At 43.0% G+C, this 15579-nt stretch overlaps 1 non-coding gene across 1 annotated transcript; it reads right to left on the bottom strand.

Moving 5' to 3' along the window:
- Window positions 1–14693: 14693 nt before the first annotated feature.
- On the bottom strand, window positions 14694–14766 carry trnaf-gaa (transfer RNA phenylalanine (anticodon GAA)). The gene has a single exon. It is a non-coding gene; the product is annotated as a tRNA-Phe (tRNA).
- Window positions 14767–15579: the final 813 nt, after the last annotated feature.

Genomic DNA, 15579 nt, shown 5'->3' on the forward strand with positions numbered 1-15579 from the left:
AACTTTTAATTTCAGGGTGGTGAGTTTGAGTGCCATTTTGTTTTTCCCTTTTTTAAGGCTTCATTAACAGAGAGTACAAGGAGTGTTTGAAATGAAATTCAGCAAAAGTATGAGAAAGTCTCACTTTGATTCGGGACTCTTATCTCTCTGCAGCATCTCGCTGTGAAAGATTGAACTTCATCTCATTTCATTCCCAGCTCGGGGTCAGTGCGGCTCAGTGGGACTTCTGGCTGTCTCCTGCTTCACAATCCATCAGTGCTGAGAAAGCAATGGGGAATATTATTCACGGCTCTGTAACCTGAGGACACCGATTTAAGGTGAATGGCAAAAGAACCAAAGGCAACAGCGAGTGGTTAAGATCTGATATGCACTGCTTGAGAGTGTGATGGAGGCTGATTCAACCATGGCTTTCAAAATGGTATAAGATAATTATCTGAAGTGGAAAAATTGCATGTTTTCATGGAATACATGAGTCTGTGGCATGAGCTGAGTTGCTCGTGCATAGAAGCAGCACAAGCACAATGAACTGAATGGCTTCCTTTTGTTCTGTAACTATTCTATGATCTATGATTCTTTTCAGAGTGAAATCAACACTCACATACAAGAAACTGACAGGTACACTGTAAACTTTGCATTACCAGACAAGAAATTGACAGATACAGTGTGAAACCCACAGTCACGTAGCAGCAGTTGGCAGGTAACGTGTAAAAATCTTTCTTTCATATCCCAACTGCAAGGTACAAAGGAAATTAGGTACAAACCCAGGCTCACACTTCAAAGACTGAGAGATACAAAGCAAAACACATATTCACCTACAAGTACAGAGACGAAGACACACTCAGAGGAGGTGCAGATTAAAGACACATGCATGTAACAGAAACTGATAGGGATAGAATCAAACCCTTTCTCACTTCTCAGAAACTGATAGATATAGACAAAAGCTGATGCTCACATACAAGTTGTTGAAAGATATGTGGTGAAACTCACAGAGCAATAGCAGAAACAAACAGGTACTGAATAATACCCACAGTCACAGACCAAAAACTGAAATATACTGAGTTAAACACCACTTTCTCACACCAGAAACTCATGGCTACAAAGTGAAGCTGACTCTATCCTCCCAGGCACTGACAGGTGCAAAAGAAAACACTCACGACGATTCCAGGACATGAAATGTACGGAATAAAACCTTTCAGCTGAAAGAATAGCATTAATGACAGGTGTGATACCCAGAATGCTCAGCGGCCTAGAATCCGCCCTATCTGTGACAGGAGCGGGGCGCGCAGGCGCGGTAGAGACAGCTCTGTCAGCAGCAAGAGCTGCGGAAACGGAGTTGGAGCGGGATATTCACAAAGTGCGAGAAGACTTTGCGGGCTCACACAGCTGGAGCAGGGCCTCAGGCCACAATAGCATGGAACAATCCCATCTGTATCCCTGCGGATGGCGGTGGTGAAGCTTTTCCCGGTGAGGCTTCCCGAAACGGCGTCGAGAAATGGAAAAGAATTGGGGACTGGGCAGGGAGCGTCTCTAAATGAATAAAATTAGGGTACTGGTCAGGGAGCGTCTGTAAATGGATAAGAATTGGGGACTGGGCAGGGAGCGTCTCTAAATGAATAAAATTAGGGTACTGGTCAGGGAGCGTCTGTAAATGGATAAGAATTGGGGACTGGGCAGGGAGCGTCTGCAAATGGATAAGAATTGGGGGACTGGGCAGGGAGCGTCTCTAAATGAATAAGATTTGGGTACTGGGCAGGGAGTGTCTATAATTGAATAAGAGTTGGAGACTGGGCAGGGAGCGTTTCTAAATGAATAAGATTTGGGGACTGGGCAGGGAGCGTCGATAAATGCTTAAGAATTGGGGACTGGTTCGGGAGCGTTTTTTTATTCGTTCGTGGGATGTGGGCGTCGCTGGCTCGATCTCAGCTCGAGTAATGTGTCCAGTTCTGGGCACCAGGCTTTAGAAAGGACATCAAAGCTTCTGAGACAGTTCAGAGGAGATTTACTAGAATGATACCAGAGATGAGGGGTGTCAGTTCTCTGGACAGGCTGGTGAAGCTGGGATTGTTCTCCTCAGAGTAGAGAAGGTTAAGGGAAGATTTAATAGAGGTGTTCAGAATCATGAAGGATTTTCATAGGGTAGAGAGGGAGAAACTGTTTCCACTGTCCTGGGGGGTCAGTAACCAGAGGACACAGATTTAAAATAATTGGCCAAAGATGTCAAGGGGAGGTGAGGAGAGATCTTTTTACCCAGTAACTGATTCGGATTTGGAATGAATTGTCTGACAGGGTGGTGGAAACAGATTCAATTATAACTTTCATAAAGGAATTGGACAAATATTTCAAAGTGAAATTCTCCAGGATTATGGGGAAATAGGCAGGGGGTTGGACTAATTGCATCTTTTTGTCAGAGAGTCAGCAGAGGCACAATGGGGCCGAATGGCCTCCTGTGCTGGATGATTCGATGAACATAAGAACGAGGAGCCGGAGTCGGCAAGTCAGCCACTCGAGCCTGCTCTGCCATTCAATACAATCATGGCTGATCTCATCACGGCAGTTCTTGTTTCTTGCCAGTAGATGTCACTTCACTCCAATACAGTGAAGTTTACAAATCTGAGAGAGACACAACAGGAAATAATTGTTCACATTATATTGAATGTGTGGGATTTAGAAATACTAGGAGTGGAGACGAGTTATTACTTGTCTGCTCGATCCCCATAGCCCTGTAAAATTATTTCCTTCAAGTGCCCATTCAAATTCCTTTTGTAATCCTCGATTGTCTCCATTTCCACCGCCCTCGTGGGCAGCGAGTTACAGATCATCACCAATCAGTGGAAGAAAGTTCTTGCGCACATTCCCCCTGTACCCCCTGTCCAAAACCTTCAATCTGTGTCCCCTAGTCCTTGTACCAATAGTTAACGGGAACAATGTTTCCTTGCCAACTTATTTAAAACTGTCATAGCCGAAAACACATCTATCAATTCTCCCCTCACTCTCCTTTGATGCAGGTAGAACAACCCTAGCTTTTCCAATCTAACCTTGTAACTAAAATCCTCCATCCCTGGATCCATTCTGGTGAATTTCCTCTGCATCCTCTCAAGGACGCTCACATTCTTTCTTAAGTGTGGTAAGCAAAACTGGAAGCAACACGCCAACTGGGGCCTAACCAGAGCTTTATAATGGTTCAGCATAACTTCCCTGCTTTGTACTCAATGCCTCTTTTTTTCAAGCCCAAGATCCCATATGCTTTGCTAACCACTCTCGCAATATGTCTTGCCACCTTCAAAGATTGATGCACATGAACCCCAAGTCCCTCTATTCCAACACACACTTTAGAACTGTGCCATTAAGTAAATATTGCCTCTCCCTATTCCTTATGCCAAAATACATCACCTCACACTTGTCACTATTAAATTCCATCTGCCACCTGTCTGCCCATTCTGCTAGCCTATCATTGTCCTGTTGCAGGCAGTTCATATCATCCTCACTCATTGCCACTCCTCCAAGTTTGTTGTCATCGGGATATTTTGAGATTCTACTCAATATTCCAAGATCCAAGTCACTTATCTTTAGCAAAAAAAGCAGTGGTTCTAGCACTGACCCTTGGGGAACACCTCTGTCGACTATCCTCCAGTCTGATAAAGAATCATTTCATAAGACTCCCTGTTTTCTGTCCTTAAACCAATTTTCTATCCAATTGGACACTGACCCTCCTATACCACGAACCTCAATTTTGTAAACCACACTTTTATGTGGTACCTTGTCAAACGCTTCCTTAAAATCCATATAAACAACATCCACTGCATTCCCTTCATCAACCTGCTCTGTTAGTTCATCAAAAAATGCAGTTAGATTAGTCAAGCATGAACTCCCATTTATAAATCCATGCTCACTCTACTTAATTAACTCAAACCTCTCCAAGTGACTGTTGATTTTTTACCCTGATTATTCTTTCTAAAACCTTACCCACCGCTGCTGTTAATCTAACGAGCCTGTAGTTACCCGGACTGTCCTTACACCCTTTCTTGAATAAGGGCGTCGCATTTGCCACTGTTTACTCCTGGCACCTCCCCCGTATCCAGGGAAGATTGGAAGATTATGGCAAACTCTTCCATTATCTGCATCCGCATTTCCTTTCGCAACCTGGGATGCCAGCCATCCAGACCAGGTGATTTATCTACCCTAAGCACAGCCAGCCTTTTTAGTACCTCCCTCTCTCAATTTGTACCCTCTCCATTGACTCTACTCTCTTCACTTCGACTGATATTTTGTCAAATTCCACTTCCTTAGTGATCACTGATACAAAGAACTCATTAAGTAGATTAACATTGCCCTGCACCTCTAAGCTTATATTATCCTTTTTGTCCCTAATAGGCCCGACTCAACCTCTTACTACCCACTTATCATTTACATGCTGCTCGAAGATTTTTGGGTTTCCTTTCATGTTGACTGCCAGTCTATTCTCATAGAAATAGAGAATAAGCAAATATAGAAGATGTAAGTATTTCCCATCCTTGATGAGGTGGAACTTTCTTATGTTGTGGGTGGTAATGTCTTGGCCCACGAGTGTGGTGGAAGCAGAGACAATCGATGATTTGAAAAGGAAATTGGATGGATACTTGAAGGAAAGAAACTTGCAGGAGGAAAGGGATTGAGCTGGTGAGTGGAACTGACTAGATTGCTCCGGGGAGAGCCAGCATGGACGTGATAGGCCAAACGACCACCTTCTATGCTGTAAATGACTCTGTGTTGTTTCTCAAATTCAATCCACTGGTGCTTGGTAAATAATTTCAAAGTAAATTGTGCAACTGGAAAATCAGAACCAAGGCAAGGGACGCATAAGGAAGCAAAATTGCTGTAACCCGGGATTGAACCAGGAACCTTTAGATCTTCAGTTTAACACTCTCCCAACTGAGCTATTTTAGCCCTACATTAACAATGGCTTGTTGTCCTTGTTTTGGAAGAAAATACATACATTCAAGTTTTCCAAAAAATTAAAGAACACAACATGTGAGTAATATTCCCCATTGCTTTCTCAGTACTGATGGATTGTGAAGCGGGAGACAGCCAGAAGTGCCACTGAGCCGCACAGACCCCGAGCTGAGAATGAAATGAGATCAAATTCAATCTTTCATAGTGAGATGCTGCTGAGAGGTAAGAGTCCTGAATCAAAGCGAGACTTGCTCATTTCAAACACTCCCTGTACTCTCTGCTCATGAAGCCTTAAAAAAGGGAAAAACAGAATGGCACTCAAACTCACAACCCTGCCATTAAAAGTCTCATATTCGACTGACAGAACTGTCACTTCTACTCGGTCTCTTATTGGATGGATGCAACTCCAACGCAGGGATGGCATTCAAATCCTCCCATGGGTCCACATGTCAGACTGAGTTCCATGTTGTAGACTCAAGCAAAGGAAATCTGCTCACTTCCAAAACTATCAGCGAATTGAAGCTGATTACAATCAACATCATCAGAGGTCAGAACTACCTGGTGAAAGAAGACACCCTGAAGAAGGATCCACAATTATTCAAAGGCATCGACAAAGTGAAAAACAAGAAAATCGATGAGTCAATGCAAGCCAAACAACAGAAACACTGAAGAATTCCATTCCATTCCAGTCCAGATGTTTTTGGAGTCAGGTCACAATTCCAGCAACAACTTTATATTCCCACTTGGCTATCTGTACATTTAGTTAATTACAATTTTGTCGACAAGCTCTTTGAATCCAGTTGTCTTGTCCTCAAGCCAGCTCCGTATGGAAGTCAATTCCGCCTTCTGCAAGGCTGAAACCAGTAGATAACCTTAATCTAAAAATGCCAGCAGACCAGGGCTCGTCCGGGACTTGAACCCAGGATTTCTCGCATGTTAATTAACCATACTCCCTAAGCGAGGATCATACCCCTAGACCAACGAGCCACTGACAGGTCTGGTTTTATTAGCTGCTGTGGAATTTCACTGGAACCCCCCAGCCAATCATCCATTTTTTTTCAGATCAAAGCAACATCCTGCAAATGCTGAAATAAAAACAGAAAGTGCTGGAAATGTTCAGCAGCTCTGGCAGCATCTGTGCTGTGAGAAACACAGTTAACGTTTCAGGGCACTCACCTTTTCTTTCAGCCATCCTTTCAGACTGCTTCTGTCCATCCAATCTCACTTTCTATTCTATCCACATTCTAACCATTCACTACGTTACTACATTTTTCATGAATTCCTCATTTCTTTTATTAATGACAATTTTGTATTTCTGGCCTTTGCTTCAGACACCACTACAAGTGGAATCATGTCTCCATCTACCCAATCAAACCACTTCGCTGTATCCTCACATTGCAATGTTTCTTTAACCCTGACAGACTGTGGAGTTTCTGCTGCTTGATTGCAGTTCTTGCTTCCCGCCAGTAGATGTCACCTCACTCCAATACAGTGAAGTTTACAAATCTGAGAGAGACACAACAGGAAATAATTGTTCACATTATAGTGAATGTGTGGGATTTAGAAATACTAGGAGTTGAGACGAGTTATTATTGCACTCTGCTATTACATCTTTTATAATGGACTCCAGCATTTTCCCCACGACTGATGTCAGGCTTCTTTTGGGCCCCCTTATCTCGAGAGACAATGGATACGCGCCTGGAGGTGGTCAGTGGTTTGTGAAGCAGCGCCTGGAGTGGCTATAAAGGCCAATTCTGGAGTGACAGGCTCTTCCACAGGTGCTGCAGAGAAATTTGTTTGTCGGGGCTGTTGCACAGTTGGCTCTCCCCTTGCGCCTCTGTCTTTTTTCCTGCCAACTACTAAGTCTCTTCGACTCGCCACAATTTAGCCCTGTCTTTATGGCTGCCCGCCAGCTCTGGCGAATGCTGGCAACTGACTCCCACGACTTGTGATCAATGTCACACGATTTCATGTCGCGTTTGCAGACGTCTTTATAGCGGAGACATGGACGGCTGGTGGGTCTGATACCAGTGGCGAGCTCGCTGTACAATGTGTCTTTGGGGATCCTGCCATCTTCCATGCGGCTCACATGGCCAAGCCATCTCAAGCGCCGCTGACTCAGTAGTGTGTATAAGCTGGGGGTGTTGGCCGCTTCAAGGACTTCTGTGTTGGAGATATAGTCCTGCCACCTGATGCCAAGTATTCTCCGAAGGCAGCGAAGATGGAATGAATTGAGACGTCGCTCTTGGCTGGCATACCTTGTCCAGGCCTCGCTAACCGGTATATAATTCGCTGTTTTCTTTCTGCCTCTTTTTTTAAATAGCGGAGTTACATTAACTACCGTCCAATCCATTGGAACTGTTCCAGAGTCGAAAGAAGTTTGAAAAAAGACCAGAAATGCATCTGCTATTTCAAGGGCCACTTCCTTAAGTACTCTGGGATGTAGATTATCAGGCCCTGGGGATTTATCGGCCTTCAATCCCATCAATTTCCCAAACATTTCCTACTAATACTGATTTCATACAGTTCCTCCTTCTCACTAGACCCTATGTTCCCCAACATTTCTGGGAGATAATTTGTATCCTCCTTTGTGAAGACAGATCCAAAGTATGTATTTAATTGGTCTGCCATTTCTTTGTTCCCCATTATAAATTCCCCCGTTTCTGACTGTAAGGGGCCCACATTTGTCTTCACTAATCTTTTTCTCTACACATATCTATAGAAGCTTTTACAGTCAGTTTTTATGTTCTCTGCTAGCTTACTCTCATACTCTATTTCCCCCTTCTTAATCAATCCTTTTGTCCTCCTCTGCTAAATTCCAAACTGCTCACAGTCTTCAGGTTTGCTGCTTGTTCTGGCCATTTTATATTTCTCCTCCTTGGATATAATACTTTCCTTAATTTCTTTTGTAAGCCACAGTTGAGCCACCCTTCCTGTTTTACTTTTGCACAGACAGGAATGAACAATTGTTGTAATTCATCCATGCGCTCTTTAAATGCTAGCCATTGCCTATCCACTGTCAACCCTTTAAGTAACGTTCCCCAATCTATCATAGCCAACTCCCGCCTCATACCTTCATAGTTTTCTTTGTTTAGATTCAGGACCCGAGTCTCGGAATCAACTCTCTCACTCTCCATCTTAATGAAGAATTTTATCATATTATGGGCGCACTTCCCCAAGGGACCCCACACAACAAGATTGTTAACTAATCCTTTCTCATTACACAATACCCAGTCCAGGATGGCCTGTTCTCTAGAGGTGTTATACACCTCTATCAATTCTCCACTCAATCTCCCTTGAGAAAGGCAGAATAATCCTAGCTTTTCCAACCTAACCTTGTAACTAAAATCCCCCATCCCTGGATCCATTCTGGTAAATCGCCTCTGCGTCCTCTCAAGGACCCTCAAATTCTTTCTAAAGTCTGCTGAGCAGAACTGGAAGCAACACTCCAATTGGGGCCTAACCAGAGTTTTATAATGGTTCAGCATAACTTCCCTGCTTTTGTACTCAATGCCTCTACTTATAAAGCCCAAGATCCCATATGCTTTGCGAACCACTCTCGCAATATGACTTGCCTCCTTCAAAGATTGATGCACATGAACCCCAAGTCCCTCTATTCCAGTATACTCTTTAGAACTGTGCCATTAAGTATATATTGCCTCTCCCTATTCCTTATGCCAAAATACATCACCTCACACTTGTCACTATTAAATTCCATCTGCCACCTGTCTGCCCAGTCTGCTAGCCTATCACTGTCCTGTTGCAGGCAGTTCATATCATCTTCACTGTTTGCCGCTCCTCCAGGTTTGGTGTCATCGGCATATTTTGAGATTCTACTCTGTATTCCAAGATCCAAGTCAATTACCTTGAGCAAAAAAAGCAGTGGTTCTAGCACTGACCCTTGGGGAACACCACTGTCGACTATCCTCCAGTCTGACAAAGAACCATTTAATAAGACTCACTGTTTTCTGTCCTTCAACCAATTTTCTATCCAATTGGACACTGACCCTCCTATACCACGAACCTCAATTTTGTTAACCGCCCTTTTATGTGGTACCTTGTCAAACGCTACCTTAAAATCCATATAAACAACATCCACTGCATTCCCTTCATCAACCTGCTCTGTTAGTTCATCAGAAAATGCAGTTAGATTAGTCAAGCATGAACTCCCATTTATAAATCCATGCTCACTCTCCTTAATTAACTCGAACCTCTCCAAGTGACTGTTGATTTTTTACCCTGATTATTCTTTCCAAAACCTTACCCACCGCTGCTGTTAATCTAACTAGCCTGTAGTTACCCGGACTGTCCTTACACCCTTTCTTGAATAAGGGTGTCGCATTTGCCACTGTTTAATCCTCTGGCACCTCCCCCGTATCCAGGGAAGATTGGAAGATTATAGCAAGCCCTTCTGTTATCTGCATCCGCATTTCCTTTCGCAACCTGGGATGTGAGCCATCCGGACCAGGTGATTTATCTTCCCTGAGCACAGCCAGCCTTTTCAGTACCTCCCTCTCTCAATTTGGACTCTCTCCATTGACTCTACTCTCTTCACATCGACTGATATTTTGTCAAATTCCACTTCCTTAGTGATCACTGATGCAAAGTACTCATTAAGTAGATTAACATTGCCCTGCACCTCTAAGCTTATATTTTCCTTTTTGTCCCTCATAGGCCCGACTCAACCTCTTACTACCCACTTATCATTTACATGCTGCTCGAAGATTTTTGGGTTTCCTTTCATGTTGACTGTCAGTCTATTCTCATGGAAAGAGAGAATAAGCAAATATAGATGATCTAAGTATTTCCCATACTTGATGAGGTGGAATTTTTTATGTTGTGGGTGGTAATGACTTGGCCCACGAGTGTGGTGGAAGCAGAGACAATCAATGATTTGAAAAGGAAATTAGATGGATACTTGAAGGAAAGAAACTTGCAGGAGGAAAGGGACCGAGCTGGTGAGTGGAACTGACTAGATTGCTCCGGGGAGAGCCAGCATGGACGTGATAGGCCAAACGACCACCTTCTGTGCTGTAAATGACTCTGTGTTGTTTCTCAAATTCAATCCACTGGTGCTTGGTAAATAATTTCAAAGTAAATTGTGCAACCGGAAAATCAGAACCAAGGCAAGGGACGCATCAGGAAGCAAAATTGCTGAAACCCGGGACCTTTAGATCTTCAGTCTAACGCTCTCCCAACTGAGCTATTTCAGCCCTACATTAACAGTGGCTTGGTGTCCTTGTTTTGGAAGAAAATACATACATTCAAGTTTTCCAAAAAATTAAAGAACACAACATGTGAGTAATATTCCCCATTGCTTTCTCAGTACTGATGGATTGTGAAGCGGGAGACAGCCAGAAGTGCCACTGAGCCGCACAGACCCCGAGCTGAGAATGAAATGAGATCAAATTCAATCTTTCATAGTGAGATGCTGCTGAGAGGTAAGAGTCCTGAATCAAAGCGAGACTTGCTCATTTCAAACACTCCCTGTACTCTCTGCTCATGAAGCCTTAAAAAAGGGAAAAACAGAATGGCACTCAAACTCACAACCCTGCCATTAAAAGTGTCATATTCGACTGACAGAACTGTCACTTCTACTCAGTCTCTTATTGGATGGATGCAACTCCAACGCAGGGGTGGCATTCAAATCCTCCCATGGGTCCACATGTCAGACTCAGTTCCATGTTGTAAACTCAAGCAAAGGAAATCTGCTCACTTCCAAAACTATCAGCGAATTGAAGCTGATTACAATCAACATCATCAGAGGTCAGAACTACCTGGTGAAAGAAGACACCCTGAAGAAGGATCCACAATTATTCAAAGGCATCGACAAAGTGAAAAACAAGAAAATCGATGAGTCAATGCAAGCCAAACAACAGAAACACTGAAGAATTCCATTCCATTCCAGTCCAGAACCCAGTCCTGTTGTTTTTGGAGTCAGGTCACAATTACAGCAACAACTTTATATTCCCACTTGGCTATCTGTACATTTAGTTAATTGCAATTTTGTCGACAAGCTCTTTGAATCCAGTTGTCTGGTCCTCAAGCCAGCTCCGTATGGAAGTCAATTCCACCTTCTGCAAGGCTGAAACCAATAGATAACCTTAATCTAAAAATGCCAGCAGACAGGGCTCGTCCGGGACTTGAACCCGGGATCTCTCGCATGTTAATTAACCATACTCCCAAAGCCAGAATCATACCCCTAGACCAACGAGCCACTGACAGGTTAGGCTTTATTAGCTGCTGTGGAATTTCACTGGAACCCCCCAGCCAATCATCCATTTTTTTTCAGATCAAAGCAACATCCTGCAAATGCTGAAATAAAAACAGAAAGTGCTGGAAATGTTCAGCAGCTCTGGCAGCATCTGTGCTGTGAGAAACACAGTTAACGTTTCAGGGCACTCACCTTTTGTTTCAGCCATCCTTTCAGACTGCTTCTGTCCATCCAATCTCACTTTCTATTCTATCCACATTCTAACCATTCACTACGTTACTACATTTTTCATGAATTCCTCATTTCTTTTATTAATGACAATTTTGTATTTCTGGCCTTTGCTTCAGACACCACCACAAGTGGAATCATGTCTCCATCTACCCAATCAAACCACTTCGCTGTCTCCTCACATTGCAATGTTTCTTTAACCCTGACAGACTGTGGAGTTTCTGCTGCTTCATTGCAGTTCTTGCTTCCCGCCAGTAGATGTCACCTCACTCCAATACAGTGAAGTTTACAAATCTGAGAGAGACACAACAGGAAATAATTGTTCACATTATAGTGAATGTGTGGGATTTAGAAATACTAGGAGTGGAGACGAGTTATTATTGCACTCTGCTATTACATCTTTTATAATGGACTCCAGCATTTTCCCCACGACTGATGTCAGGCTAACCGGTATATAATTCGCTGTTTTCTTTCTGCCTCTTTTTTTAAATAGTGGAGTTACATTAACTTCCGTCCAATCCATTTGAACTGTTCCAGAGTCTACAGAATTTTGAAAAAAGACCAGAAATGCATCTGCTATTTCAAGGGCCACTTCCTTTGGTACTCTGGGATGCAGATTATCAGGCCTTGGGGATTTATCGGCCTTCAATCCCATCAATTTCCCAAACATTCCCTACTAATACTGATTTCATACAGTTCCTCCTTCTCACTAGACCCTATGTTCCCCAACATTTCTGGGAGATAATTTGTATCCTCCTTTGTGAAGACAGATCCAAAGTATGTATTTAATTGGTCTGCCATTTCTTTGTTCCCCATTATAAATTCCCCCGTTTCTGACTGTAAGGGGCCCACATTTGTCTTCACTAATCTTTTTCTCTACACATATCTATAGAAGCTTTTACAGTCAGTTTTTATGTTCTCTGCTAGCTTACTCTCATACTCTATTTCCCCCTTCTTAATCAATCCTTTTGTCCTCCTCTGCTAAATTCCAAACTGCTCACAATCTTCAGGTTTGCTGCTTGTTCTGGCCATTTTATATTTCTCCTCCTTGGATCTAATACTTTCCTTAATTTCTTTTGTAAGCCACAGTTGAGCCACCCTTCCTGTTTTACTTTTGCACAGACAGGAATGAACAATTGTTGTAATTCATCCATGCGCTCTTTAAATGCTAGCCATTGCCTATCCACTGTCAACCCTTTAAGTAACGTTCCCCAATCTATCATAGCCAACTCCCGCCTCATACCTTCATAGTTTTCTTTGTTTAGATTCAGGACCCGAGTCTCGGAATCAACTCTCTCACTCTCCATCTTAATGAAGAATTTTATCATATTATGGGCGCACTTCCCCAAGGGACCCCACACAACAAGATTGTTAACTAATCCTTTCTCATTACACAATACCCAGTCCAGGATGGCCTGTTCTCTAGAGGTGTTATACACCTCTATCAATTCTCCACTCAATCTCCTTTGAGAAAGGCAGAATAATCCTAGCTTTTCCAACCTAACCTTGTAACTAAAATCCCCCATCCCTGGATCCATTCTGGTAAATCGCCTCTGCGTCCTCTCAAGGACCCTCAAATTCTTTCTAAAGTCTGCTGAGCAGAACTGGAAGCAACACTCCAATTGGGGCCTAACCAGAGTTTTATAATGGTTCAGCATAACTTCCCTGCTTTTGTACTCAATGCCTCTGTTTATAAAGCCCAAGATCCCATATGCTTTGCGAACCACTCTCGCAATATGACTTGCCTCCTTCAAAGATTGATGCACATGAACCCCAAGTCCCTCTATTCCAGAACACTCTTTAGAACTGTGCCATTAAGTATATATTGCCTCTCCCTATTCCTTATGCCAAAATACATCACCTCACACTTGTCACTATTAAATTCCATCTGCCACCTGTCTGCCCATTCTGCTAGCCTATCACTGTCCTGTTGCAGGCAGTTCATATCATCTTCACTGTTTGCCGCTCCTCCAGGTTTGGTGTCATCGGCATATTTTGAGATTCTACTCTGTATTCCAAGATCCAAGTCACTTACCTTGAGCAAAAAAAACAGTGGTTCCAGCACTGACCCTTGGGGAACACCACTGTCGACTATCCTCCAGTCTGACAAAGAACCATTTAATAAGACTCGCTGTTTTCTGTCCTTAAACCAATTTTCTATCCAATTGGACACTGACCCTCCTATACCACGAACCTCAATTTTGTTAACCGCCCTTTTATGTGGTACCTTGTCAAACGCTTCCTTAAAATCCATATAAACAACATCCACTGCATTCCCTTCATCAACCTGCTCTGTTAGTTCATCAAAAAATGCAGTTAGATTAGTCAAGCATGAACTCCCATTTATAAATCCATGCTCACTCTCCTTAATTAACTCGAACCTCTCCAAGTGACTGTTGATTTTTTACCCTGATTATTCTTTCTAAAACCTTACCCACCGCTGCTGTTAATCTAACTAGCCTGTAGTTACCCGGACTGTCCTTACACCCTTTCTTGAATAAGGGTGTCGCATTTGCCACTGTTTAATCCTCTGGCACCTCCCCCGTATCCAGGGAAGATTGGAAGATTATAGCGAGCCCTTCCGTTATCTGCATCCGCATTTCCTTTCGCAACCTGGGATGTGAGCCATCCGGACCAGGTGATTTATCTTCCCTAAGCACAGCCAGCCTTTTTAGTACCTCCCTCTCCTAATTTGTACTCTCTCCATTGACTCTACTCTCTTCACATCGACTGATATTTTGTCAAATTCCACTTCCTCAGTGATCACTGATGCAAAGTACTCATTAAGTAGATTAACATTGCCCTGCACCTCTAAGCTTATATTTTCCTTTTTGTCCCTCATAGGCCCGACTCAACCTCTTACTACCCACTTATCATTTACATGCTGCTCGAAGATTTTTGGGTTTCCTTTCATGTTGACTGCCAGTCTATTCTCATAGAAATAGAGAATAAGCAAATATTGAAGATGTAAGTATTTCCCATCCTTGATGAGGTGGAATTTTTTATGTTGTGGGTGGTAATGTCTTGGCCCACGAGTGTGGTGGAAGCAGAGACAATCAATGATTTGAAAAGGAAATTGGATGGATACTTGAAGGAAAGAAACTTGCAGGAGGAAAGGGATCGAGCTGGTGAGTGGAACTGACTAGATTGCTCCGGGGAGAGCCAGCATGGACGTGATAGGCCAAATGACCACCTTCTATGTTGTAAATGACTCTGTGTTGTTTCTCAAATTCAATCCACTGGTGCTTGGGAAATAATCTCAAAGTAAATTGTGCAACTGGAAAATCAGAACCAAGGCAAGGGACGCATAAGGAAGCAAAATTGCTGAAACCCGGGATTGAACCAGGGACCTTTCGATCTTCAGTCTAACGCTCTCCCAACTGAGCTATTTCAGCCCTACATTAACAACAGCTTGGTGTCCTTGTTTTGGAAGAAAATACATACATTCAAGTTTTCCAAAAAATTAAAGAACACAACATGTGAGTAATATTCCCCATTGCTTTCTCAGTACTGATGGATTGTGAAGCGGGAGACAGCCAGAAGAGCCACTGAGCCGCACAGACCCCGAGCTGAGAATGAAATGAGATCAAATTCAATCTTTCATCGTGAGATGCTGCTGAGAGGTAAGAGTCCTGAATCAAAGCGAGACTTGCTCATTTCAAACACTCCCTGTACTCTCTGCTCATGAAGCCTTAAAAAAGGGAAAAACAGAATGGCACTCAAACTCACAACCCTGCCATTAAAAGTCTCATATTCGACTGACAGAACTGTCACTTCTACTCGGTCTCTTATTGGATGGATGCAACTCCAACGCAGGGATGGCATTCAAATCCTCCCATGGGTCCACATGTCAGACTGAGTTCCATGTTGTAGACTCAAGCAAACGAAATCTGCTCACTTCCAAAACTATCAGCGAATTGAAGCTGATTACAATCAACATCATCAGAGGTCAGAACTACCTGGTGAAAGAAGACACCCTGAAGAAGGATCCACAATTATTCAAAGGCATCGACAAAGTGAAAAACAAGAAAATCGATGAGTCAATGCAAGCCAAACAACAGAAACACTGAAGAATTACATTCCATTCCAGTCCTGTTGTTTTTGGAGTCAGGTCACAATTCAAGCAACAACTTTATATTCCCACTTGGCTATCTGTACATTTAGTTAATTACAATTTTGTCGACAAGCTCTTTGAATCCAGTTGTCTG

This window comes from Heterodontus francisci, chromosome 35, assembly GCF_036365525.1.
Source record: "Heterodontus francisci isolate sHetFra1 chromosome 35, sHetFra1.hap1, whole genome shotgun sequence".
Taxonomy (NCBI): Eukaryota; Metazoa; Chordata; class Chondrichthyes; order Heterodontiformes; family Heterodontidae; genus Heterodontus; species Heterodontus francisci.